General features: G+C 37.0%; 1 protein-coding gene, 1 long non-coding RNA gene and 1 pseudogene across 2 annotated transcripts in view; 1 reads left to right on the top strand and 2 right to left on the bottom strand.

The window, feature by feature from the left end:
• LOC125246308 (tripartite motif-containing protein 16-like) overlaps window positions 1-26,956 on the bottom strand; it is a 398,598-nt gene that overhangs the window by 119,452 nt on the left and 252,190 nt on the right. The gene's annotated exons all lie outside the window — the stretch shown is intronic.
• On the top strand, window positions 5,411-8,422 carry LOC125246376. Its single transcript, XR_007179822.1, has 4 exons — window positions 5,411-6,654; window positions 7,142-7,475; window positions 7,896-8,025; window positions 8,141-8,422. It is a non-coding gene; the product is annotated as an uncharacterized LOC125246376 (long non-coding RNA).
• On the bottom strand, window positions 15,937-25,297 carry LOC125246284 (annotated as a pseudogene).

Genomic DNA, 26,956 nt, shown 5'->3' with positions numbered 1-26,956 from the left:
TCAATTACATTGTAAGAGTGTTGAACATACATTAATATTATACTGATAACAAACTTTTAGTGATTTTAAAACACGTTGCAATGGCATTCCAAGTGAACTTGTAGTGTGCTAATGGCATCATTATAGTGTGCTTCAAATAGACTACAATAAAGTAATCTTTATAAATAAAGTCACAGCTTTAGAATATGCCTTTTACAGACAGCCCCAGTATACCAGTAACTTACTTATCCAGTGAACATCAGTGAGACAATGGGAACAGATTTATATGTATATTAAATGCAGGAACCAGTACAGGCTGGGATCGAACCCAGGTCACGCAGGCCGCTGTCGCACAAGAGCACTCGGTTTACCTGTTGCACCACCACAAATATAGACTACGCTAAACTGGTGTTGCTTTGTGTTCTCTCTATACTGTTACAAGTACAGCAAAGTGCGCAGACATTAATAACAACTATTTTACCTGACATGATCTGTCATTAACGCAACATGAAGCAATTGTATAAACCGGCACATTAGTTTTATTCTTGTGCACTAAAACAATTGTGGAAAAAATGTGATTGTGCAGAACTGCTTGTGTTTCCGTGTGTGCGGATGAAATATAATCATCCGTAACATTCCTCTGCCGATTGTCTCTGTGTGCTTCAACTCTCAATGCACCACAACTGCTCCTGACAAACACACTATTAAATGATTTGGTGGTCTTGCATTAAGCTGCAGATTTATATGTGACGCATAAATTAAAATGATTCACTTTTCATGCAGTGAACGTTTCTGGATTTATTTGACATTTTAACTTTCTGCGTTTTTTTTTTTTTGCTCAGGATCAGTTTCATAAATTTTATTAATTAATTTAATAAGTCATAATATTTTGACAGCCCAAAGTGCTATAGTCCATATTTCATAGTGCAAATAAGGGCCATTAAAGTAGCATTAATGGGTAAAGTGTATTACAGTAGGTGCAGTGAAGTGCATTAGGAATACACTAATGTAATAAAACTTCTGATCAGGTACATGAATTTCTTTCACCATTTCAAACTGACTATATGTTGTTTTGTTTATTTGTCATAATTACAAATATTTACTATAACTACTTTCTATATGTATGTAGGCTATATCTGTTTGCAACCATGCAAATTGTGAAAAGTGCTATTGAATTAAATTAAACAATAGCGGTCCGTGATTGGTCAACCAAAGATCAAGCCGCGCCTTCAGTTCTCAGCTCCAGAATCAGCTCCGCGCAACAGTAGGCTATATATCCGATTGTCACAGACACGTCAGGTTCCAACCTCAACCAATCACAGCGCACGCCATCCCCAGAGTACTGATCACCGCCACCTGCACCTCATCACCGCACTCATCAGCAGCACCATAAAGAGCACACACACACACAGCACTCCATGTCCGGTCTCGTTTGCATATACTCACGTTAATGCTTACCTCAAGGACTCCTCGCGCCATACTTACCTGTCTCCAGTGTGTCTCCTTCCCTCTGTGTGCCTCGTCTGCTGTGTGTGAGTGCTCCAGTCAGCTCCAGTCATCTCCAGCGATCTCCAAGCTCCAGCGTGTTCACAGATCTCAGTATCTGAAAGGAAAAGGACAGTAACTATCTCCATTATTATCATCTATTCATCCATTGATTCATCACTGCTTACCCGTTCACTGCTCCTTGCTCTACTGGTGTCAATAAAACAACAGTTACCTGTTTACATCTGTGTCTGCCTCCTGTGTACCGTAACACCGATACATTTGTACGGATTATTACAGAGTTTATTGCAACTACATTTAATCTAGTTCTCATCAAACAGCCAGACTAATAAATGGCTCGACACAACCCGTGCCGGGGCAGAGCCTAGACAGAGCTTTCTTCTGTATTCATTCGCGTGCCGTGAAATACTAATTTATCGTAATATTAATTTACGTGGCATCTGTTCTCACAACTTTGGCACACTTATTAGCCTCAATCTGTGTGCCGGACTGTGTGCCGCACTGGACAGCGCTGAGACTACTGAAGCTCAGAGCAGAATCGATTCAAGGGTCGAGTCATCTTCATTTATATAGTGCTTCTTACAATACAGATTGTTTCAAAGCAGCTTCACAGTGATAATAGGAAAATTTATAGACAACGTTTGTTTTGGCTTTACAGCAGCTATAAAGTCTATCGAGCTAAAGTTTTTGATTGAATCACTTTCGTTGTAAAAATCAATAATTATTAACTTAAATGACACATTTTTAACTGAAAACAGAACAGAAACTTTTAATGCGTCTTGCCGTTCATTACGTGTTTAAGGGTATACTATAACACTTTGAATAAAGCCAGAGATGAATATATATTTTTATATTTATTGCCATCTATTATCGAAAAATCAACTAATCAAATTAATTAGTAAAATAAGCTATATTTAAAATAGCTATATCTTATTAAAGGCATGCCATTTTTAGTTTAAAATCTTAAATTTAGTCAATACAATTATATTTTTACATTATTTTGTTTCAGCCAAAGGCATCTTGCGCTGCAGAGGTGGCAATGCAGCATCTGAAGTTGCTTTAGATGTATTTACACAATTGAATGAGAGGTCTGTAAATACATTCACACAGCAGAGCAAATACATAATGCAATTACATTAATTTTATGTTTTATACAAAATGATTTTAATACAGAAATATGAAATAAATTACATGAAAAGAATATAAAATATCGCCAGTAGGTGGCAGCAAGTAACTGTGTTAATGAACGAGTCACTTTATTCAATCGATTCGCTCGAAACGCTGATTCATTCAGTAATAAAAGGCTGTATGGCTGATGAATCACTCAACAGATTTGTTCAAAGACTCGGATTCATTCACGAATTTACTACTATAGGCTACTCTGTGCACCTTATGTTGCGAGTCGCACAATGATCTGTGACTTTGCTTTAGAAATTTAGCTGGCAGAAAAAATAAAACATTGTTTTGAGGGACATACTCAGTGTTAATGAAATAAACTCGCTGTATTGCTCAAAGCAACAGTCAGTACTTCTGATCTAACATTCCCTCTGCGCTGTTCGTCGTGCATTTTTGGTGCACAGATTTCAAGAGTTGATCAGCTAAATAAAACAGGCGGTGTGCCAATTAGGGGTAGTTGTGACAGCAGATGCAATGTAAATAAATTAATATTTAATGTGATAAACTAATTCCACCGCACGCAAATGTATGCGCAGGCAGAAGAAAGCTATGGTCTGTAGGGTTTGTGTCGAGCCATTCATTAATCTGGATGTTTGATGAGATATAGACCCAGATGAAATGTCCGATACATTCTCTCCGCTCTGTCCAGCGCGTCGCGTTGCTCCAGCAGAGATTTTTAGAATAGGTTGTTTGCACATGACGTCACAGCAGCAGCGCGAATGAGTCTGGAGGGCAGGGACTGGTTTTTCTATATAGGAATCCTATCAAAAACTCAAAATTCGCATGTTTTGCGTCGTTTATGGTTGCTCAAATCGATAAAATCGAGAACCCAGAAGGTGTTTATATCGTTTACATAACTTATACCGTTTTTTATAACTTATTTCGTTTTTTAACTTTAAAAGTTGTCGCCTTTTATAGCGTTTTGCGTCTGCTGATACTTAAATGAATATGGATACCTGCTTACCTTTTTGACTTGGTTAAATATTCACATTCTTCATGCTATCGTTTGCAGGGAGGAAAAAGATATTTTATCCTATTTAATTATAATTTGGTATTTTCACTTCTGTAATATTCTGTTCACAGTGTTGATCTGGTTACCATGAGAACAGTGTCACGCGCTGCTGCTTCAGCCATCGTATCGTAGAAAATGTCCAAATAAAATAAATGTGTTCAACAAGCTGACAGAAGTCTATCCATTTATTTGTTGGAAGCGTGTAAATGTAACTAGTTTTAATGTTGTTTTTGTAAATATTCAACTTCCCATATGGCCACGAAGGGGAATCGGAGGGTCACGTTCAGGACACAGACACGCTGTATTTTTGTATTTATTTCAACAAATGACAACCAAAATCAAACCCATAGAAGCTCGTGAACAGTTTTGAAGTAGCTGTGTGCAAGTTATAATCATTCACAAGCCGAGTGATCATACTCTAAAACATAATGTTAATTATTACACAAAAACCAAATACAAACTCAGCAAAGTATGTGATTATTTTGAGTGAAAGGCAGTGGCTTTATTTAGTGACATTATTACATTTGCTAGTCCTCTTCCCTCACCTTCTCAACCAAGGCGAAAATTGTATTACCGTCCATTTATTTTCCACGAACGATATCGTGAGTTCTTATTACAATTCTCGATTCAGCATAAATGACCTACAATGGCGACATTTTTCACAATTACGACAGAAAATCAAAGTACTGCTCTAACTTCACTAGTAGAAAGGCAGCGCGATATAAACAAACCCAGACTAGAACTGAACACGGCGTGACAGCAGCTTCACATCCTCTATATCTACCTCCTCGATGACAGGAAACTCTTTTAATTCAGCGGAAAAGTCGCTCCTCTTCATAACATAAAGATCGCGTCCAACATATGTTGTGATTTTCTGTTTAATACCTTTCTAAACCAGCAAAGAAAGGACTTTTCCCCATCTCTTCCATTCTAATTTTCACTGCTTGCCCTCCATCGGAATTTCGCGCGTCACCAGAACCACGTGATTGCAAACCTATTGGTCAGCTAAATAAAACAGCGGTGTGCCAAATGCATAGGCTAGGAGTAGTTGTGAGAGCAGATGCCACGTAAACTAATATTTAATACGGTAAATCCGCCAAATATTAATATTTAAACTCACGCGAATGAATAGCTTATAAGAAAGCTCGTCTAGGCTCTGCCCCGGCACGGGTTGTGTCGAGCTATCTGTAATAATCCGTACAAATGTATCGGATATATAGTCTACTGCTGCGCTGATTCTGGAGCTCAGAACTGAAGGCGCGGCTTGATATTTGGTTGACCAATCAGCGGAAAGGGGTGTTTTATTCCCGCCCATGTAGAAATCGAATATTCAAGCCGTTTATCCATTTTGGTTTTATTGTTTTTCATTTTGGTGGATTAGAACAAAGTGTGATTAAAACGAAAATAAAAATATGAAAAAAACGACTCGAGATTTGTTTATTTAATGCTAATGAGGAGGGTCGAATATGTGATAAATGAATGCTTTCTTCGTTTTTCCGTTTAGAAGACAAAAACGAAAAAACAAATTATACGAAGATACCCTGATTCTGGGTCCGTGTACAATCAGGGTATCTTCCGTTCATTCATGTTTTGATTTAATATTGAAATCAGAAAAATGAGAAAACTGCACTTTTTTTCATTTTTCATTTTTAAAATGAAAACGAAAAACAAAAAACTGGCTTGATTTTTCTTTTTTCGTTCTGGGGTTGGAAACAAATAAGCAGTTTGAATATTCGATCTCTACATGTGGGCGGGAATGAAACGCCTCTTTCCGCTGATTGGTCAACCAGACGTCAAACCATGTCGTCATCAGTTGTTCATCGGTTCAGCTCAACAGAATAAAAGTCCCTCGCTCTACAGCTGTACGGATTCTTAACGCGTTTATTCTACATTTAATCTCTTTCTCATCAAATAGCCAGACTAGTGAATGGCTTGACACAAATCGTTCGAGTCAGGGCTTAATTCTGTGTAGACATTAATTCATCATGAGAAATATTAGTTTATCTCATAAATATTAATTTACTTTGCAGCCTCACACAACTAGCCTACCCCCAGCCTACAACTTTGAAACATTGAGTGTAGAAATGTCTTTTGTTTTAGACAACATGGGATGGATATGAAATGATAGATAGGCTATGAATATTATGCCTATTCTATTTTGTTTCTATTTTTTTTTTTTTTTTCATAGAGAAGTGTAGGACATGTCAAATGTCAAATATTAAGTTATCCTTGTGTATCATATATATATAATAGGCAACATGCTATTTTTTCCTTTTCTTAAAGTTATAACTTTTGTTTAAGGCAATATTCTGAGTTTATTTCATTAATATTGAGTATTAATGAATGTCACACAAACCGGTGTTTTAATTTCTCTGCCGACTAAACTTCCAATGCAGATCAGAACCGTTGTCTGACTGACTCGTAGCGCACAGAGCAGTGTTTCATTCCTGAATGAATCAGAGTCTTTGAACAAATCAGTTGACTGAGTGATTCAATGGCCCAAAAGATTATAGAGAACCAATTGATATATTCTTGAATGAATCAGCGTTTTGAACGAATCGCTTAAATAAATGATTCAATCATTAACACAATGGCTGCGTCCGAAACCACCTACTTCTCTACTATTTAGTAGGGGAAAAGCAGTAGGCGAGCGAATAAGTATTTCAGAAGCAAAAAGAGTAGGCGAAAATTACCTAGGTGACGTAATAATTCTCGCGAGATTCGGCCGTGCGCCTACTTAAAGTGCGTCCGAAACCGCCTACTTACCTAATATATAATAGGGGAAAAGCAGTAGGCGAGCGAATAAGTATGTCAGAAACCTCAGTAATCATTAATGAGTAGTTGAGAGGTTCCCGGATGGCCTACTGCTTCCGCCCAGATTCTGAAGTGTTCCTCGCTGGATACTTTTCTATCCCAGCAGGCCACGGGAGAGGATACGTCATAATCGAACACGGAGAAAAGTGACGCGGATGCTGTCAAATGTGAGTATTGAAAACCAAAAAAAACGGTTCTTGTGTTAAAGTCACATTTGTTGAAATACTGTAGAGTAAACTGCTGAATGTGTGAAGATGCTAGACAGTATAGTTGTGATTTTACTGTAAAAACATGTTGTCAACACTGTTTACCTTACATGAATGCAAGTAATGTAAATAAACAAATGTACACTTAACTAGACAGACATAAGTTATCTATTTTATTTGTCTGTTAGTACGTTTAATAAAACAAGGAACATTTGTGTTGCATAAAAAGTGAGTTAAAACAAATCTTCAACTACCTCAACATTTAAGGATTTGTAGATTTGAGCACATGAATCTCAGAGGAAACTTGAATTTTGTCTGATGTTACACGGACAGAAATGAATACAAAGTCTATTTAAATCTTAAGTTGTAGTTTATTTTAATTATTGTAATTTCAAACAGAGTTATTACAGCACTTTTCTGATTCTTGATGTCAGTGCATTTGTTGCAGAGCTTTGTGTTGGAGCAGGACCTACAAGGAAAGATGACAGTGGCATTTGTGAAAAAAAGAAAAAAAAAGGAAAACCTGAAACACAAATATAAAGATCATTTTGTTACTTCTAATACAGAAATCAGATGACATTGTACTGCTAAAATGACTGCTTTTGTATTATGTTTGTGCATTATTGTAGGATGTGAATGTCCTCAGACGGGTGTGAGCACTGAGGATGGAGAGCCACAGCAGATCCTGGGAATGGTTCAATGTCATGGATGAGACCCTCCATCACTCCTCCTGCCCTTACTGCCTCATCTGACCTGATGTTGATGTGATTTCTTCATCCTCAGTGAGCCCAGAGCCAGCGAGAGCATCTAGACAAAGACCAAAGGACAGTGAGGATGTGATTTTGGTCAAGATTGTTCTGCTGGTTTCAGTTCATACACTGGAGCTTCAAAAGCATCATCAAATAATGTCATGAAGCTTCTGGAAGTCAGGCTCCATTGACTGATATTGTAGAAACTAGCTGGACAAACTTGATCAAAATCAACTTTTGTGTTCAGAAAAAAAAATAAAAAATGAACACAGGGATTGAACAGCGTGAAGGCGAGTGAATAATGACTGAATTTATTTGTTTGGGTGAACTAACCCTTTATGCCCCCCAAATAGCGTTTGTGCTCGAAACACTAACAAAAAAGGATTTAAAAAAATCTAATTTACATTTGGCAGATGCTGTTATCTAAAGTGACTAACTGTGCTCTTATTACAGGGATGATCCCGTTGGAGTAACCTGGAGTAAAGCGTCTTGATCAAGGACACACTGGAGGAGACGCTGCAGAGATCGAACCAGCAAACCTTCTGCTGACCAGCTCAGTGGTTTAGACCACTACACCACAAAAGTAATGAAGCTACAAAAGAAATCTTCATGTAATTGTAAAAATATGAAATGAAGTATGGCAAGAAACTGAATGCTGACATGAATGAAGTGTAAAACGTTTTAATCCGTTTATTCAGTCATGATGATGGAGAGCACATGGATGTTTGCAGCAGACACAGCAGAGCCAGATTGTCCCGCACATCTTCTCCCACTCCTGCTTCAAGGGTTCAGAGGACCATCATCATGGTCTTCCTCATCCTCTGGATCAACGATGTCTCCATTGAGAAGAGCAGTGGTGAGGGACATGATGGATGAAGGTGTTCATCAGCTGCTTCATCAGAATAAAGCTGCAGAATTGGCACAGCTGTGTTACCCTAGTGAAAAAAAAGTATACTTTATTGTATTTTAAATATATTCCCTTTTTCTATAGTACACTGCAAATATACTAACAAAAAATGTACTATCATTAAATATATAAAAAGTATATTAGTATCATATTTTCACAATGCAACTTTTAACACACTTTAAAATAATTGTACTTTAGTATATTTTCTAAAAAATATATTTTAGAAAAATATACTTGAAGTGTAAGTTCAGTTTATTTTTTAAAAGTGTATTTATTTGCACTTTATAAAAATATATTTGAGGTATATTTTAACAGTGTGCTGAAAATGATCATTGTAACAATGCACTGAAAGTATATTTAAAAAATACATTATTTAATATCCTGAAGTTGTAGTGTATCTAATGTTAAATTTGAGTATATTTTTTAAGTTTACGTCTTCATCCTTGGAATTCATTATATTACTTGTGCTATTTATTTCAGTAGCCTATGACTAATGCATTAAAAGCCCATTTAATGCAGTGTAGCCTATACAATTTCCAAATATGTTTAAATGTTTATTAATTTTACACTGGCAGAATCATTTTACAATCGTACACACAAATCTATATTAAACAACACACCAGCAGCACAAGTAATGTTACATGAGAAAACATATGTTGAGTGGTTAAACTGATCGGAATTCAAATGTCTCTTCAACTTGGTCTGTGACCAATCAGATTTTGTTGCTCACTGCCTTCAGCCAATCAGAACGGCTGACATCACGGTCGTCGTCTGAATCCTCTCGCTCAGTCACTCAGGTGAAGTATAATGTCGCAATGTATGATTTATTTAATAAAACACTGAAAGCGCAATATATCGCTCAATCTTGGGAATTCTCCCTAGTGAAAAAAAAGTATACTTTATTGTATTTTAAATATATTCTCTTTTTCTATAGTACACTGCAAATATACTAACAAAAAATGTACTATCATTAAATATATAAAAAGTATATTAGTATCATATTTTCACAATGCAACTTTTAACACACTTTAAAATAATTGTACTTTAGTATATTTTCTAAAAATATATTTTAGAAAAATATACTTGAAGTGTAAGTTCAGTTTATTTTTTAAAAGTGTATTTATTTGCACTTTATAAAAATATATTTGAGGTATATTTTAACAGTGTGCTGAAAATGTTCATTGTAACAATGCACTGAAAGTATATTTAAAAAATACATTATTTAATATCCTGAAGTTGTAGTGTATCTAATGTTAAATTTGAGTATATTTTTTAAGTTTACTTCTTCATCCTTGGAATTCATTATATTACTTGTGCTTATTTATTTCAGTATGAATGCATTACAAGCCCATTTAGTATATGCAGTGTAGCCTATACAATTTCCAAATAAGTGTAAATGTTTATTAAGTTTACACTGGCAGAATCATTTTACAATCGTACACACAAATCTATATTAAACAACACACCAGCAGCACAAGTAATGCGAAAAAATATGTTGAGTGGTTAAACTTATCGGAATTCAAATGTCTCTTCAACTTGGTCTGTGACCAATCAGATTTTGTTGCTCACTGCCTTCGGCCAATCACAGCTGCTGACGTCACGGTCCGTCGTCTGAATCCCCTCGCTCAGTCACTCAGGTGAAGTATAATGTCGCAATGTATAATTTATTTAATAAAACACTGAAAGCGCAATACATCGCTCAATCTTGGGGATTCTGACCAGTTCAATCAAGTGACATCGCAGACTGACCGTGATGGCGACGACAACCGGCTAATCTAATGGCCTACGCGATCCTGAAAGAACCGGAGAAAAGTGCTGCTATTGGGAGGTGAGTTGTAGTCTACCAGTTAACAAACTTTACTTTATTTTCTTTAACAAACGGAGAGCGATATTTCGGCTTGATATCTCCTTTTTGAGTCTGTGTGTGGTGGTTTATGGCACATGTTTGTATGCAGCACCAAAACATTCATATGATTGGTCAAATCGGCCCGTATTCTGTATGATATTAATTCATAAAGTGTTTTATGCTTGACTATGTACCGAAAACAATATCGACATGCCATTCTGATACAGTTCCCTGCTGCTAATCCTAATTTACTGTTCAAAAATAGTATTGGTTCAATGTAGGATTTAGACAGACTATTGTAAACGTGAATAAAGAGTTGAACATGCTGTCTTATATCTTTGGTATATTCTGTCAACAGATGCTGTTCTTCACGAGTCTCTGCGGTCATCATTGCGCCATCAGACACAATGAGAAGCTCATCAGAAAATGGAATATAATGTGTAATTTGTATTTGTGTATAGAGGGTCACCATGGTCCAATATTTTTTTTTTTTTAATGAAAAACATGGTAAGTTTTGCTGAATCTAAGTTTAAATAAAAACCTATTGGATTTGTCAATGAAATATGTCTCTTCATTATGTTCTTATATTTTATTTAATTTAGTGGCCTTGAAAACAAATGCATTCAACTTTGGGAAAATGTGTTAAACTGTATTTAAATAGTAGCACAACTGTATTGTGTGAGATTATGTAATTCAAAGTACAGTAGTCAACATTTGAAGTGGATCAAAAAAGTTAGGACAACTTTGTATACTTTTTTTTCACTAGGGCTGACCAGTTCACCCTAGTGAAAAAAAAGTATACTAAGTATACTTGCAGCAAGACTAATTATTAGTATATTTCAAGTGTGTTAATGATTAGTTCATTTAAAGTGTGCTATTTTGAAACAACTTATTTTGTACTAAGTATATTTAAGTTGAAATTAAGTAGTATTAAAATACAACTTTAAGTATATTTAGTATACTTATGTGTACTAAATTGGAACAACTTCAAGTATACTTAGTACACTTTAAGTATATGTCTGTGTAGGGACTAATTACATGCTTGATTAGTGATATTAAAGTGTACTTAGTTTGTGTTATAAGTATACATTATTTGTGTTAAAAGTATATTTTTTGTTATAATATACATTGTATTATAAGTATACTTTATTTCTGTTATAAGTATACTTTTATTTGTGTTATAAGTATACTTTATTTCTGTTATGAGTACACTTTGTGTTATAAGTACAGTTTATTTGTGATTTAAGTACATTACAAAATAATTACGAGTGTCTTCAGAAAACACAAGCAATATACACTGAATATATTATTTTACAGGTAATAGTATATACTGTATGCTCAGTACCTTTGGCTTATTCCAAATATTAAACATTACACACTTTGCAGTCAATAACAATAACACTTTGTTATTACTTATACTTTGTATAATATAGTCAACATTTGAAGCGGATCAAAACCTTTAATCAATGTTGTCCTAACTTTTTTGATCCACTTCAAATGTTGACTACTGTACTTTGAATTACATAATCTCACACAATACAGTTGTGCTACTATTTAAATACAGTTTAACACATTTTCCCAAAGTTGAATGCATTTGTTTTCAAGGCCATTAAAACAAATAAAATGTAAGAACATCACTAATGAAGAGACATATTTCATTGACAAATCCAATGGTTTTTATTTAAACTTAACATAGATTCAGCAAAACTTACCATGTTTTTCATTAAAGAAAAAAAATATTGGACCATGGTGACCCTCTATACACAAATAGGCCTACAAATTACACATTATATTTCATTTTCTGATGAGCTTCTCATTGTGTCTGATGGCGTTAAGAACAGCATCTGTTGACAGAATATACCAAAGATATAAGACAGCATGATCAACTCTTTATTCACGTTTACAATAGTCTGTCTAAATCCTACATTGAACCAATACTATTTTTGAACAGTAAATGAGGATTAGCAGCAGGAACTGTATCAGTATGGCATGTATTTATTGTTTTCGGTACATAGACAAGCATAAACACTTTATGAATTAATATCGTACAGAATACGGCCCGATTTGACCAATCATACAAACATGTGCCATAAACCACCACACACAAACTCAAAAACGAGATATCAAGCTGAAATCTCGCTCTCCGTTTGTTAAAGAAAATAAAATAAAGTTTGTTAACTGGTAGACTTCAACTCACCTCCAAACAGCAGCACTTTTCTCCGGTTCTTTCAGGATCGCGTAGGCCATTAGATTAGCCGGTTGTCGTGGGAAATGTGCTGCGTACTGTATCAATCAGGCTCCTGAAGTCCTGTTTCAGCACCTCCGTCTGCCGCAGCCTGTCGTTGTGCAGCTCTGTTGTGTGCAGCTCCGATGCTCTCATCACCATTCAGGATTGCGGGTACGTGCAAAGTGACATTGACAACACAAGCACCAGGAAAGCAGTGACTGCGCACCTTACCTCTAGATGAAGTAGCGTGGACGTGATGGACGATAGAGTCTCTGATGACCACAGCGTTGCGTTCCGTCTCGCGAAGAGGGAAGAAGCGGTTTTGGGTGGAGATCTCGAAGACTGGGGACGGTGGAAGTGGGGGAAGTCCTGGCCCGAGTCCTGGCGGGAAGAGTGCCAAACGAGAACGGAGCATCCCGATAGGGAGACGCTCACAGTAAACAATAGACAAACACACAGACAGCGCCCTCAAGCACTGTCTATGCGCGCTCCTTTCCAGAAAGAAAACGCCCAGAAATGTGTGTATCAAGTGTCAAACCCTGGGACACGGATGAACACACTCTCTTGAATGTTTGTAAGGCATATTATAGAATCCCTTACCGCAGTCAACATAGTCGCGATCAGACAGAACAGACCCGAAAGACGAAGAGATACTGACTGTTTCTCCAGGTGCTCCTTTATACTTCCGGGTCGCGCCATATTACGTCATAGGCTGTCGCCGGCCAACAGGGATTGGAGTTGTTGGATAGTTGGCTTTCAGACATCGGGTCACGTGACGTTCCCCATAGCGTGTTCAACGCAGAGTTGAAGTTCCCTTTCGAAAGGGAAATACAATTGTAAATGTACAACCTTTGACAGAGTTTTATGATTCAGCCTCAATTATCGCCCCTCAAGAACAGTTGCAGTGCTTTACAACTAAAGGACAGGAAGAGCTACATAAACTTATCACTGCGTCTAAACCAACAACATGTTTATTAGATCCAATACCCACTAAACTACTGAAAGAACTGTTACCTGTAGCAGAAGAGCCTCTTCTCAATATTATCAACTCGTCTTTATCTCTAGGTCACGTCCCACGACCGTTCAAGCTAGCAGTTATTAAGCCCTTCATTAAGAAACCACAATTAGATCCAAATGTATTAGCAAATTACAGACCCATTTCAAATCTTCCATTTATGTCTAAAATACTAGAAAAAGTGGTGTCGGTCCAATTATGCTCCTTCTTGCAAAAAAAAAACCACTATCTATGAAAAATTTCAGTCAGGATTCAGGTCTCATCATAGCACAGAAACTGCGCTCGTTAAAATCACAAACGACTTACTTCTAGCTTCTGACCAAGGCTGTGTCTCAATACTAGTGTTACTTGATCTCAGTGCTGCGTTCGACACTATAGATCATAAAATACTCCTAGATCGACTACAAAATTACACTGGTATTCAGGGCCAGGCATTACAGTGCCGTACCTATCAGACCGTCACAAAGTTAGTTCATGCTTTCATGACGTCTCGATTACTGTAATGCATTATTAGCTGGTTGTCCTGCTTCATCAATAAACAAGCTACAATTAGTACAAAATGCAGCTGCTAGAGTTCTTACTAGATCAAGAAAATATGATCATATAACACCAATTTTATCATCTCTACACTGGTTACCTATTAATCGATTATAAAGTATTGCTAATGACCTATAAGGCTATAAATGGTTTAGCTCCTGTATACTTAACTGATCTTCTATCGCCCTACAATCCTTCACGCTCCTTAAGATCACAAAACTCTGGACTTCTGGTTGTACCTAGGATAGCTAAGTCCACTAAAGGAGGGAGAGCGTTTTCACAATTGGCTCCGAAACTCTGGAATAGCCTTCCTGATAATGTTAGGAGCTCAGACTCGCTCACCCAGTTTAAATCTAGATTAAAGACGCATCTCTTTAGCCAAGCGTTCACATAATGCATCTCATATCAGATAATTTGCACATGACTATCTCTGCTTAAAGTTATGAACAGCAGCTACGCTAATTATTCTCCATTTGACTAGAGAGGACATCAGCTTCAGTTTGGATCCAGCCTCTTAAGAAGACCTCAGATGACCAACACCTATGAAGAGAAGGAGCCAACTCCTGCGAGGACTTCAGAAGACGCAATCATCTGGATCAACATGCACATTCCTAAATTTCTATATATCCTAATTATTGTTAATGTAATTCATTTTTCCAGGAGCTCATTGCTTCTACCTTCAGTTAAACTGCTAACAGTGATTGTAAATTAATTGCCTAAATTATTACATTATTTGCTAACTGCATTCTTTAAATTGTAATGTTGACATGCATTCTCTGTAAAGCTGCTTTGAAATGATACGTATCGTAAAAAGCGCTATACAAATAAATGTGAATTGAATTGAGAGGACTCGGACATGTTGCTCAGATGCCAGTATCAGCTGTAGTTTGATACTCGCTCTGAATCACTGGTTCAAAACGAATGATTCCCAAAGCTTCATGAAGTGTTTCAAAAGTGCCCGTCACTACTAAGGACATGTTTAAACATCTGTGTAAAGCTATTGATCTAGTTTTGTCTCTACTCATGATTGTGTTCTGTGCATTAGTTAAAGATTCATATTTGATGTTATTTAGAACAGCATGTTCATTCTCGCCAATACTATGCATATTTCCTCACCTTTCACATGTGATGATATTTTCATATAGTTAATATCACATTTTTTAACTTGTCAGTCAGTAGTTAGTTGAAGTGATTAATCACCATAAGCAGTGGTTCTGCTTGAACGTAACATGTTGAACAACCATAGAATATGTAACTTCTGAGTGTCTATATTTCTATTTTCAAGTGAAAAAGCGACACTCTCAACATCATCACTGTGGTTTAGGGAGTTATTGAAGATGAAGGTGTTTAACTTGCTGGATAATTGAATGTGGATTCAATGAGGCCAGAACACATTGTTGTGAATGGATGAATACTCTCTCCACCTGTCACTTCGGTCTTCGTCATCACACACTTGCAACAGCAGCTTGTCAGGTGACCAACAGCAGATGGAGATCATGCACTGGAACTCTATTGTCATTCCTGCAGTTCCCAGATGTGAAACGTTGAATATTCTGCTGGATTTGAACCACTGAATTTTCACTGAATAAAGTGAAATAAAATGGACTGAAAATTGCCTGTCGAATATTACAGGTGGTATTTTTAGACAGACTGAATATTTATTGATATGAAGTTTGGATGGTGTTGAATATGGATTATTGAATTTTTAATAATGAAACTCTGTATCTCTGTATGATTTTATTGAAACAGCTTAAATGTACAAACATGTTGAATTTCATGCAAGTCCTGAAAATACAATTCATAGTTTAAGATGTTAATGCAATGCATTTTTTTAATTAGTGCTATTCAACATGCTTTTCTGTTTCAACGACATTTTTGGTCATACTTTCAGAGCTAGTCGATGATTTCATCTTTGTAAAATTTATATGCATATTCCCTTAGATTCACTTTCACACACACTTGAACATTTTATTTATATTTATTAAACTGATTACTTGCAGAACTGTTTTGTGATTTACTGGACTAATAGTATTCATGCAGTGATTTATTTCATAGAAAAGACACAAATATTGTGAATATTAACCTTAATCTCTACAGAGAATGTGTGAATCATATTTTATGTTTACAAATGATTATATATTGGTAACTATTATGATTAAAGCTGAGATTAACATTGATTGTAGATTATATGTAATCATCTCCATTAATTATCAACACACACTTAATGGCTGAAGACAGTTTTTGCCATTGAAATCTTGTGTAGTCAGATGTAGAGCAGTGATAATAGTGATTCGTCATGATTAAATTCAATTCAATTCAATTCATATTTATTTGTATAGCGCTTTTCACGATACATATCATTTCAAAGCAGCTTTACAGAAAATGGATGTCAACATTACAATTTAAAGAATGTAGTTAGCAAATAATATACTTTAGGTAATTAATTACAATCACTGTTAGCAGTTTAACTGAAGGTAGAAGCAAAGAGCTCCTGGAAAATGAATTACATTAACAATAAATTAGGATATAGAGATTGTGCAATGTGAATGTTGATCCAGATGATTGCGTCTTCTGAAGTCCTCACAGGAGTTGGCGCCGTCTCTTCACAGGTGATGGTTGTCTGAGGTCTTCTTAAGAGGCTGGATCCAAACTGAAGCTGAAGTCCTCTCTAGTCACCTCAGGGCGGGTGTCCCGAGGTAAAACAGAAAAGCAAAAGGAGAATAATTAGCGTAGCTGCTGTTCATAACTTTACGCAAAGATAGTCATGTGCAGTTGATCTGGTATGAGATGCATTATGTGAATGCTTGGCTAAAGAGATGCGTCTTTAATCTAGATTTAAAGCGAGTCTGAGTTCCTAACATTATCAGGAAGGCTATTCCAGAGTTTCGGAGCCAAATGTGAAAACGCTCTCCCTCCTTTAGTGGACTTAGCTATCCTAGGTACAACCAGAAGTCCAGAGTTTTGTGACCTTAGAGAGCGTGAAGGATTGTAGGGCGATAGAAGATCGGTTAAGTACACAGGAGCTAAACCATTTAGAGCCTTATAGGTCATTAGCAATACTTTATAATCGATACGGAACTTAATAGGTAACCAGTGTAGAGATGATAAGATTGGTGTTATATGATCATATTTTCTTGACCTGGTAAGAACTCTAGCAGCTGCATTTTGTACTAATTGTAGCTTGTTTATTGATGAAGCAGGACAACCAGCTAATAATGCATTACAGTAATCTAGTCGAGATGTCATGAAAGCATGAACTAACTTTTCTGCATCAGAAATAGATAACATATTCCGTATTTTAGCAATGTTTCTGAGGTGGAAGAAGGCTGTTTTTGTAACATATGAAATATGATTTTCAAAGGACAAGTTGCTGTCTAATATAACACCCAGGTCTTTAACTGTCGAGGATGGAGTAACAGTACATCCTTCTAAATGCAGATTGTAGTCTGAGAGATTCTGTGTACAGGTTTTTGGTCCAATAAGTAATACTTCAGTCTTATCTGAATTTAATAGAAGAAAATTACTAGTCATCCAATGTTTTACTTCTTTAACACACTCTGTCAGTTTGGATAATTTAGAGATTTCATCTGGTCGTGATGAGATATATAACTGAGTATCATCGGCATAGCAGTGGAAACTAATTCCATGTTTTCTTATAATATTGCCGAGTGGCAGCATGTATATTGAAAATAGCAGAGGGCCTAACACCGATCCTTGCGGCACTCCATAGTTTACTATCGTGATCTTAGATTTTTCCCCGTTTATATAAACAAAATTGTGACGGTCTGATAGGTACGACTTAAACCACCGTAATGCCTGTCCCTGAATACCAGTGTAATTTTGTAGTCGATCTAGGAGTATTTATGATCTATAGTGTCAAACGCAGCACTGAGATCAAGTAACACTAGTATTGAGACACAGCCTTGGTCAGAAGCTAGAAGCAAGTCGTTTGTAATTTTAACGAGCGCAGTTTCTGTGCTATGATGAGATCTGAATCCTGACTGGAAGTTTTCATAGATAGAGTTTTTTTGCAAGAAGGAGCACAATTGGACCGACACCACTTTTTCTAGTATTTTAGACATAAATGGAAGATTTGAGATGGGTCTGTAATTTGCTAATACGCTTGGATCTAATTGTGGTTTCTTAATGAGAGGCTTAATAACTGCTAGCTTGAACGGTCGTGGGACGTGACCTAGAGATAAAGACGAGTTGATAATATTGAGAAGAGGTTCTTCTGCTACAGGTAACAGCTCTTTCAGTAGTTTAGTGGGTATTGGATCTAATAAACATGTTGTTGGTTTAGACGCAGTGATAAGTTTATGTAGCTCTTCCTGTCCTATAGTTGTAAAGCACTGCAACTGTTCTTGAGGGGCGATAATTAAAGCTGAATCATAAAACTCTGTCAAAGGTTGTACATTTACAATTTTATTTCTGATACTTTCGATTTTTTCATTAAAGAAATTCATAAAGTCATCACTACTAAACTGTAATGAAACATTTTGTTCTGGTGATGTCTGTTTATTTGTTAATCTAGCTACTGTACTAAATAAGAACCGTGGATTGTTTTGGTTATTCTCTATAAGTTTGCGAAGATGCTCAGCCCTGGCTGCTTTTAGAGTCTTTCTATAGCGGGACGAACTGTCTTTCCATGCGATTCTGAAGACCTCTAAACGAGTTTGTCTCCATTTGCGTTCTAGATTGCGAGTTTCTCTTTTGATAGCGCGAGTAATACTGTTGTACCATGGAACAGTATTTTTCTCTCTAACCTTTTTTAATCTCATCGGTGCAACAGTATCTAATGTACTAGTAAAAATGGTGTACATACTGCTAGTCATGTCCTCAAGATCATTTGCGTGTTTGGGTACGATGAGCAGCTGAGACAGATCAGGCAGATTATTTGTGAATTTATCTATAGTTGTCGGGAGAATTGTTCTGCCTAGTCGATATCGCGGTGCAATTTGACAAATATCATCAGTATGCAGTACACGTTACAAGGTAGTGATCAGAGACGTCATCACTTTGCGGTAGAATTTCTATATCAGTAGGATTGATTCCATGTGATATAATTAAATCTAGTGTATGATTAAGACGGTGAGTGGGTCCAGTGACGTTTTGTTCGACCCCAAATGAGTTTAGTAAATCTGTAAACGCAGCCCCTAACGTATCATTTGTATTGTCTACATGAATGTTAAAATCTCCAACAATCAGCGCTTTATCAACGTTGACCAATAGGTCTGAGAGAAAGTCTGCAAACTCTTTTAGGAAATCAGCATAAGGCCCTGGAGGTCTATAAACGGTAGCCAAAGCAAGAGATAGCGACTTTTTACTTATATCTGAGAGTGTAACATTTAGCATAAGAATTTCAAATGAATTAAACCTGTAGTTTGTTCTCTGAGTAAAAATCTCCAGCAGAAGAAAGCAAAGCAGCAAGATGATCAGAGAAGCAGTAGTCCTGGAGCTGGAACTGCAGAATATGTCCACACACTCACTACAAGAGGAGAAGATGAACATCATTAATGCAACAGAGAAATACTAACGTAACTGCATATAAAATCACGTCACAAACAAATGAGTCGCTGTTTGAATCACTCAAATCCTGTTTACCAGCCCTATTTACGGTTATTTCTGGTCATAAAGCAATGCTGTGTCAGGTTGGGACGGCACTTGATGAATCAGATTGATCTAATGTTGTATTCTCACCGCTCAGTGGGTCCTGCTGGTGTAGCTGTAGTGCCAGTTGTTGTTGTAGTTGTTGAGATCGGCTGAGCTGTGGAAGATGCTCTAAGATACAAACAAAAATACTCTTAGGTTTTTATCATCATTACATGCAACATTTTCTCTCTGAACGCCTTCTGACCAGTGTTTTTAACATTTAGCATGGTAAAACATTGTCCTTTATCTGTGTAGGCTGAGCGAATATCGACGCAAGTCTTTACTATGGCGTTATTTTAATGACAAAAGTCGAGCGCATTATTGTAACACAAGAGCACATTCATGCAGTGCTCAGGGTGAATCTCTCTGCTCACACACAGATTTCTGTTTCTCTCACACAGTCTCACCCCTCAGTGGGTCCTGCTGGTGTAGCTGTAGTGCCAGTTGTTGTAGTTGTTGAGATCGGCTGAGCTGTGGAAGATGCTCTAAGAAACAAACAAAAATACTCTTAGGTTTTTATCATCACATGCAAACGCTTCCAGTTTCATTCTAATGTCTGTATATCATTATATATCTTTACTTTCATTAAAGGCTTTGAGAATCTTTCCTGTTATCACTGATAATGTTGAAATCTAAAGTGATTGTAACTTTATGTGAAACTCTTTATGTAAACGTTCAGGTTAAATCAGTTCTAAGAAAGACTTTTGCCTTTAAAGAATGAGAGCTTAGAAGTTAAGAAGTGTTCTGGGTGGTTGCTATGGTGTTGCTAGGCAGTTGGTAATTGTCACAGATAGTTACTATGGAGTTTAATAGAGTTCTTAGCATGTTTTAGCCTGATTCAGCATTTAGTTAATCACTATTAGCATGTAGCTATTCACTGCTAGCATGTGCAGCATGTTGAAAGTCCATTTTGCTAACATGAGTCAAAAGAGCCAACCGCCATGTCTCTACGATGTTCTGATGCAGAGATATAGGTCTTACTGAATGGTTGCTAGGGTACTCTGTTTGGTTGCTAGGGAGTCAGATTTATTATATCCGAGTCAGATTAATAAGTGAATTATGAACGTGGTGCTTCACCTGCTTTCTGTTACGATTATCAGTTTCAAACAGCAGCGTTACAGATGTGACTATATTCACTCAGTACAGCATGTTCTCCTACATTATTTCTCAATATAGTGTTTATTTTTAATGTTTCTGATGTGTTTGTGTTCATCAGAGGTTTAGAGGATGTTCACCTCGCAGCACATGGTTCCTGATGGACACTTGAGTCAGTAGAAGTGTTGAAGTTCTTCACGGTCACTTTAGGGCAGGATAGAGAGTCCTTCTGAAGCAGACCTGAGATATCTGGATCGGCACACGACATTTATAGAGGAGAGACACAATGGAAATCTCATTCCTGCCCATCATCATTCTCATAACGCCCAGTTTGATCTTGATACAGCAGCTAAACTCGTTCTCTGAGGTTCCTTCACAAATCATACCTTGAGAGTCGAGGAGAAGTATGATGTCACCACCCTTGATGAACTCTCGTCGAGTGAGATCATCTTTTGTTAAGAGTGTTAAATAGGCAAATCTAAATCCATCCACAAATACAAACTCATTGTTGATGACGTATTGAGATCCAGTGTTTCGAGGATTGTCCCAGAAATAACCACCTGTGAGAACAGAACATGACTGTTAAAAGAACCTTAAAAGCTCCAGATAATAACTTTGATTCTCATCAAGTAAAATGTTGCATATAAACACATGAAAAATGACAGAAAATAATCAGATTTCATTAAAGATCTAACCAAAGAAAGTCACATTAGGGTCAGTGGTGATGCTTTGCTCGAAGGACATGCGCTTCTGTATGTGTGGATTCTGGTCGAGGATCTGGACGGTTATTTGTCTCCATGGACAAGGCCACTGCAGCTGATCATCACATGCACCAGATACCAAAGAAACAAACATTGAAAGTTGATTTCCTGCTAAATTAACACAGCCACAAAGCGATAACCATCACTGGAGTAATACAGTGGACTCAACCAAGAGCCTGACCCACTGTTCATTTTCTTCTCAAAGTCTCTTATCTGCCATGTGAGAAGGACACTCGGTCTCTGAAACATTGATATCATCCAGTGAGAATCCTCCACGGGAGTTTCCAGCTCCTTTACGGCCTTCAAACACAACTTGGAAAGATGTATTTGCGTTCAGTGGCACATGATGCAGCTTCCAGTAGTTCCCAGGGGTTTCTGCAAGAGACGAAGCGGTCAGTAAGACTGAAATACAGGCCTGTGTGACGATATGAAGAGACAGACCTGTGATCTGATCCATCAGTCTGAGAGATCCTCTGCTGTCGGACTCGTTCTGGTACTCTCGGATCCAGATGTTGAGCTGGTCAGACTCGTTTCCGCTGTGATAGTAGTAGAACTGCAGGCACTGGACTCTGCAGTCTCTTGTCGGGGTCAGCGTCCTGCTCTCCAGTCGGGCTGCGTCCCCCTGGTTTCTGCCCTCAGTGCTGCAGTGCATGAAAGAAGACGACCCTGCAGGCATGAAAACAGCTGTGAGGTTTGAGGAACTGGGAGGGACAGAGACTGGGACTGTGGACGGAAGTGAAGATCTCACCGTTCTGGTTTCTGCTCAAGTAGGTGTGGTCAGTCACATCGACGCCGCTCACTGACTTCAGGCTCTTCCAGCCTTCATCAGCAGCAGAACTGACATTCATCTGACACAGAGATTCATCATCAAAACTACAGTGGTCGAGGAAAGAGACGGAGGAATCTGAAATGAAGACAAACAAACTACAGTTTCCATTCATCACGATGATCCTTGATCTCCCTGCCATCAGAGATCGGTCCAGGTGAGATATTCAACAAGCGCAGGTTCATTTCAGTCTCACACTGAATCCACAAATTAACTAACAGAACATTAAAGGCCACAAATGAAAGCTGTCAATATATACATTCATATTTAATGTAATAATACCCTCCGTCTGTGTGCATCTGTAGATTTCCTCTAAATTAACCTAAACAAGCTAATCTGCATATTTAAACACATCAAGAGATTTTTTTCCTCCTTGAAATGTTATAAGTACATAATATATATTATAGCAAATGCCTGCAGAGGGCGCCAAAATCTTGCTGATTGTTGTTGTTACACAGTACGATCAAATCTTGTTTTTGCCAACCAGCATGATTTCGAGGAAGAGAAAGGGCAGGTGCTCAAGCCCCCTTTTATGTCTATGTGTGCATAAATAAATGTGTCTTTAAAATGTGTGCAAATGACAGTGAAGCTCAACACTGATCATACGGTGCTCTGCAGGATGTAAACAGTGAATATTGTGTTGATCTTGTAAACTCAGAGATGGATTCAGACGGCAGTTAAATTATCACATGATCTTGGTGTTTGTCAGAAAACAGCAGGTCATTCGTCCAGGGATTTTTATGCAGGTTGTGGGAGAAAAACACTGACATTCTGGATTCGGACAGCAATAAAATCACAGACTACCGTCTGTAAATGATGAAAATCCCTTACGACCCCATGAGAAACAATTAGCATCTGAACAAAATACTAAATACTCACTGCACTTATAGAGTTTGTTGAGCTCAATCACATCAGATTCACTCATTTCCATCAGTTGTCCGATCACTTCCTGAAACTCTGGACTCTTGGTGGTGATCGTGGGTCCACTACCGCTGCTGAAGGCGTTTTTATCAAAATGCATGACAGAGTAATAATCATATGGGGTGACGGACACATTCTCACTGGATTTATTGAAATAACCCTCAAACCCTGAAAAAAACACTCTTGCAGTTATTAATGTGATTGTTCATATTTCCTGTAAGCGCTCTTTAGTGACATTGACACTCAGTTTGTACAGCAGATTAATACAATATAAATGAATAATGAAATGATGTGTCAACCTTTGATGATGTTTTGATAGTTGATTGTCACATAATCATCTCTGTCATATCTCGTGTGCTCATGGGAGAATCCCAGTGCATGGAGAAACTGGTGCTCAACAATGCCTTTTCTTCCACAGTCTTCTCCGATGGAAAGAGTCTGTGCTCCAGGAGACGATGAGCGTCCGATAAACGACCAACACCTGTGAGATCCGTCAGAGATACCAGCTCATTCACACAACACACGCTCACATAAAGAGAGCAGTCAGACTATACTGCCTACATGATAAAAACTGTGCATTTTATTTGATCAACATTTCATTTCCAGATATAATCTGTGTTTAATACAAGGAAAAGTGTCCAAACTTTTGACTGGTGAATAATAACTCAAATATGTCACTCTACAGATTCAGTATGGCATATAGTATGGAATGCTCTTCCATTTCTCCCTAATGGCTTTGAGAAAATGATATTGATGTCAACAAAAGAAACAGAGAGGGAATGAGCTCGAGTTCAACATGTAACTTTAGTGAAACCGTATGAAAGTATGATGATAAACGAGTGATCTCATCATCAGGCAGTAATGAGCAGATGAAAACACTGAAAACAATAACTTTACAACAGATTAATGTGACTGTGCTGTACTTACCCGTTGGCTCCTGAGAACATGAGAAATGAACAAAGACATGAAGAAAAACAGATTTAGCCTAAAAAATCATCATCTGTACATCACTTTAACAACAGCTCTATTGGGACAGTAACTGTTTCTCATGTGGACGACTGTAAAAATAAACTTTCATGACACCTCAGTGATTAAACTCAGGAACATGCTGATCATGTGGTCAGTCACAGGATTGCGTGCTGTAAATAAAATGTCAAATGCTTGGAATAATACCAATAAATTCATATTTAATTTAATAATAGGAAAATAATGTCCTAGTTATTATATGACTATTTAAATTTCCTGTTTAATAGGAAGCAAGACACGCTATAGTTGAAATGATGTTTCTTTGATTTTACCTCAAAATGATGGATTTCATTTTAAAACTGTGGAAATTAAGTGGAAATAAGTTAATGCAGACTCTTATTTACATGAGGTAAAAATAAAGCTAAATTTTAATGTATATAATTTGCATATAATACATATTTTGAAATTGTATTGCACATATTTCTGCCACAATAACAGCCCATCTCAAGTGTTTACATGCTTTCTTCTCTTTCTTCTGTTTGTTCTCAACAGCTCCTCTCGCTGAGGAGGAGGATTTTGTTTCTTGTAAATACTTTCCAGCATTTCAGTAATGAAAGTGCACATCTTTAAAATGTATGCACTAAAGTAATACAGTGAATTTTGTATTGACGTCTTCTTGTAAACTCAGAGATGTGGATTCAGACGGCAGTTAAATCTTGGTGTTTGTCAGAAAACAGCAGGTAATTCGGTCAGGGATTTTAACACAGGTGTGTGAGGAAAAACACTGACATTCTGGATTCAGACGGCAATAAAATCACAGATTAACCCTGTAAATATTGAAAATACCTTACGACCCCATGAAAAAGTTAGCGTCTGATCAGGGCTAAAGACAACATGTACAGAGACTGTCCACGATCTAACTTACCAAAGGTAATGCGTGACCAAGAGCCAAAGCCAAGCTCAGCAGAAGAAAAGCACACAAATGCATTGTCACTGGAAATCACCATCAACACATTTGATTCATAAAGTTTCATCTTATCACTTATTAACCTGAAAGCAATTTCAATTAAATGTAACAATATAGAAGACCATTAACTCAGGAACTGAAAGAGGGATACGTACCAGTTTCCAGTCACTAATGAGGCTTGAATGTGTTTGAATGTGAAGTGAGAGTCTCTCAAGCTTCATTAGTCCTGCAGCACCGCCTAAAATCCACCCTGAAACTCACTGGAAAAACCAGCTAGATTGCCAAATCAACATAACAGAAATGTCTGTTTGTTTGCTCATTTTGGTCTCAGATTTCAGATTCCTGCATCCATATTTAATATTTATATATTTTATCTGTTGTAAAATCGCTGTAAACCACAGCTTCACAGGGCTTGTTTGTTTGTTTGTTTACTCATTTGGCAGATGCTTTTATCCATTACTTTATGCTTATAATATAATATATTTCTGCCTCATACTGTGATCAGATTACTCTCGCTGGTGTCTGAAAGTGAGTTTTGAACTGAGAAAATGGTTTAAACTCACAGTTCAGTCATGAAACTCTAGATGGCACAGGCTCTGAAATTCAACATGTAAGATGAGTGAACGCTCTTTTACTCCTTTATTGTGCATTATTGAGCGGTCTGACTTTTACTTCTTAAATGAGCAACAACACACAAGTTTTCAAAGCAAGCGTCATGCAGGAGTAAAGCAGAAGCAGCAGCGATTAATGATTGTGTTTCTGCAGAAGCAGCACGAGCTTTATGTAGTTGATCTGAGAATATCGTGGATATGAGAACAAGTTAAAGTGAAATAGGCATTTGCACGTTTACACATTCTCCAATCCTCCAGCGGCATTTTTTTTTTTCTTTTTTTTCTTTTTCTAAGCTGAGTGAGTGCGGGCTGATTTCAAATGTACCCATAGGAAAGAAAAACCGGTAACGCTTTACAATAGCAGTACATGAATAATCATGAACTAATACCTGAATTAATAGTTACTTCAACATGAACTCAAGATTAGTTAAGATATGAACTAATCATGAACTAATGAAGAGTGATCCTTAACTACGATAGGAGTCATATGGATTCATGCATGAAAACAGAAGCCTTAACTACATGTTTGTCATTATTTTCACTGATCCTCCTTATCAAACATATAAAATACTAAATACACTAATAATTTATCTTAAAAGGTCAGTATTAAATCACGTTTAATTCAAATTCATAGTACTTCTTGTTTACTCTAATGGAGCCTGATTTATTTAGTTTACCCCTAAATGTTAATTAATCCATTAATTATCAAACATGTATTATTAGTTAAGGCTTCTGTTTTCATGCATGAATCCTTATGACTCCTGTCTTAGTTAAGGATCACTCTTCATTAGTTCATATCTTAACTAATCATGAGTTCATGTTGAAGTAACTATTAATTCAGGTATTAGTTCATGATTATTCATGTACTGTTATTGTAAAGTGTTACCGAAAAATCAATAGTGAGATCTCTTTAACTTCTCAAATGTTTCTTCCAGGCATAAATGAGCTTACTTTAACATCAAATGGAGATTTCCTGCTTCTCACACTTGTCTCCTGAGACAGAAACTCTAACTCTCTCACAATGGTCTGCTTTTAAGTTTTAGAAGAGATCTCGGCAACATCACACACTTTTCTGCTTGGCTAGAGACTTTGGATCACTCACATTTGTCTCCCTGATGTACTGAATCACGGCACCTTTGCCATGCTCCTATTCTATAATAATATAACATATTTTATTTATAAT

This window comes from Megalobrama amblycephala, linkage group LG14 (genome assembly GCF_018812025.1).
Source record: "Megalobrama amblycephala isolate DHTTF-2021 linkage group LG14, ASM1881202v1, whole genome shotgun sequence".
NCBI classification, from domain to species: domain Eukaryota; kingdom Metazoa; phylum Chordata; class Actinopteri; order Cypriniformes; family Xenocyprididae; genus Megalobrama; species Megalobrama amblycephala.
This window is presented reverse-complemented; position numbering and strand designations above follow the sequence as displayed.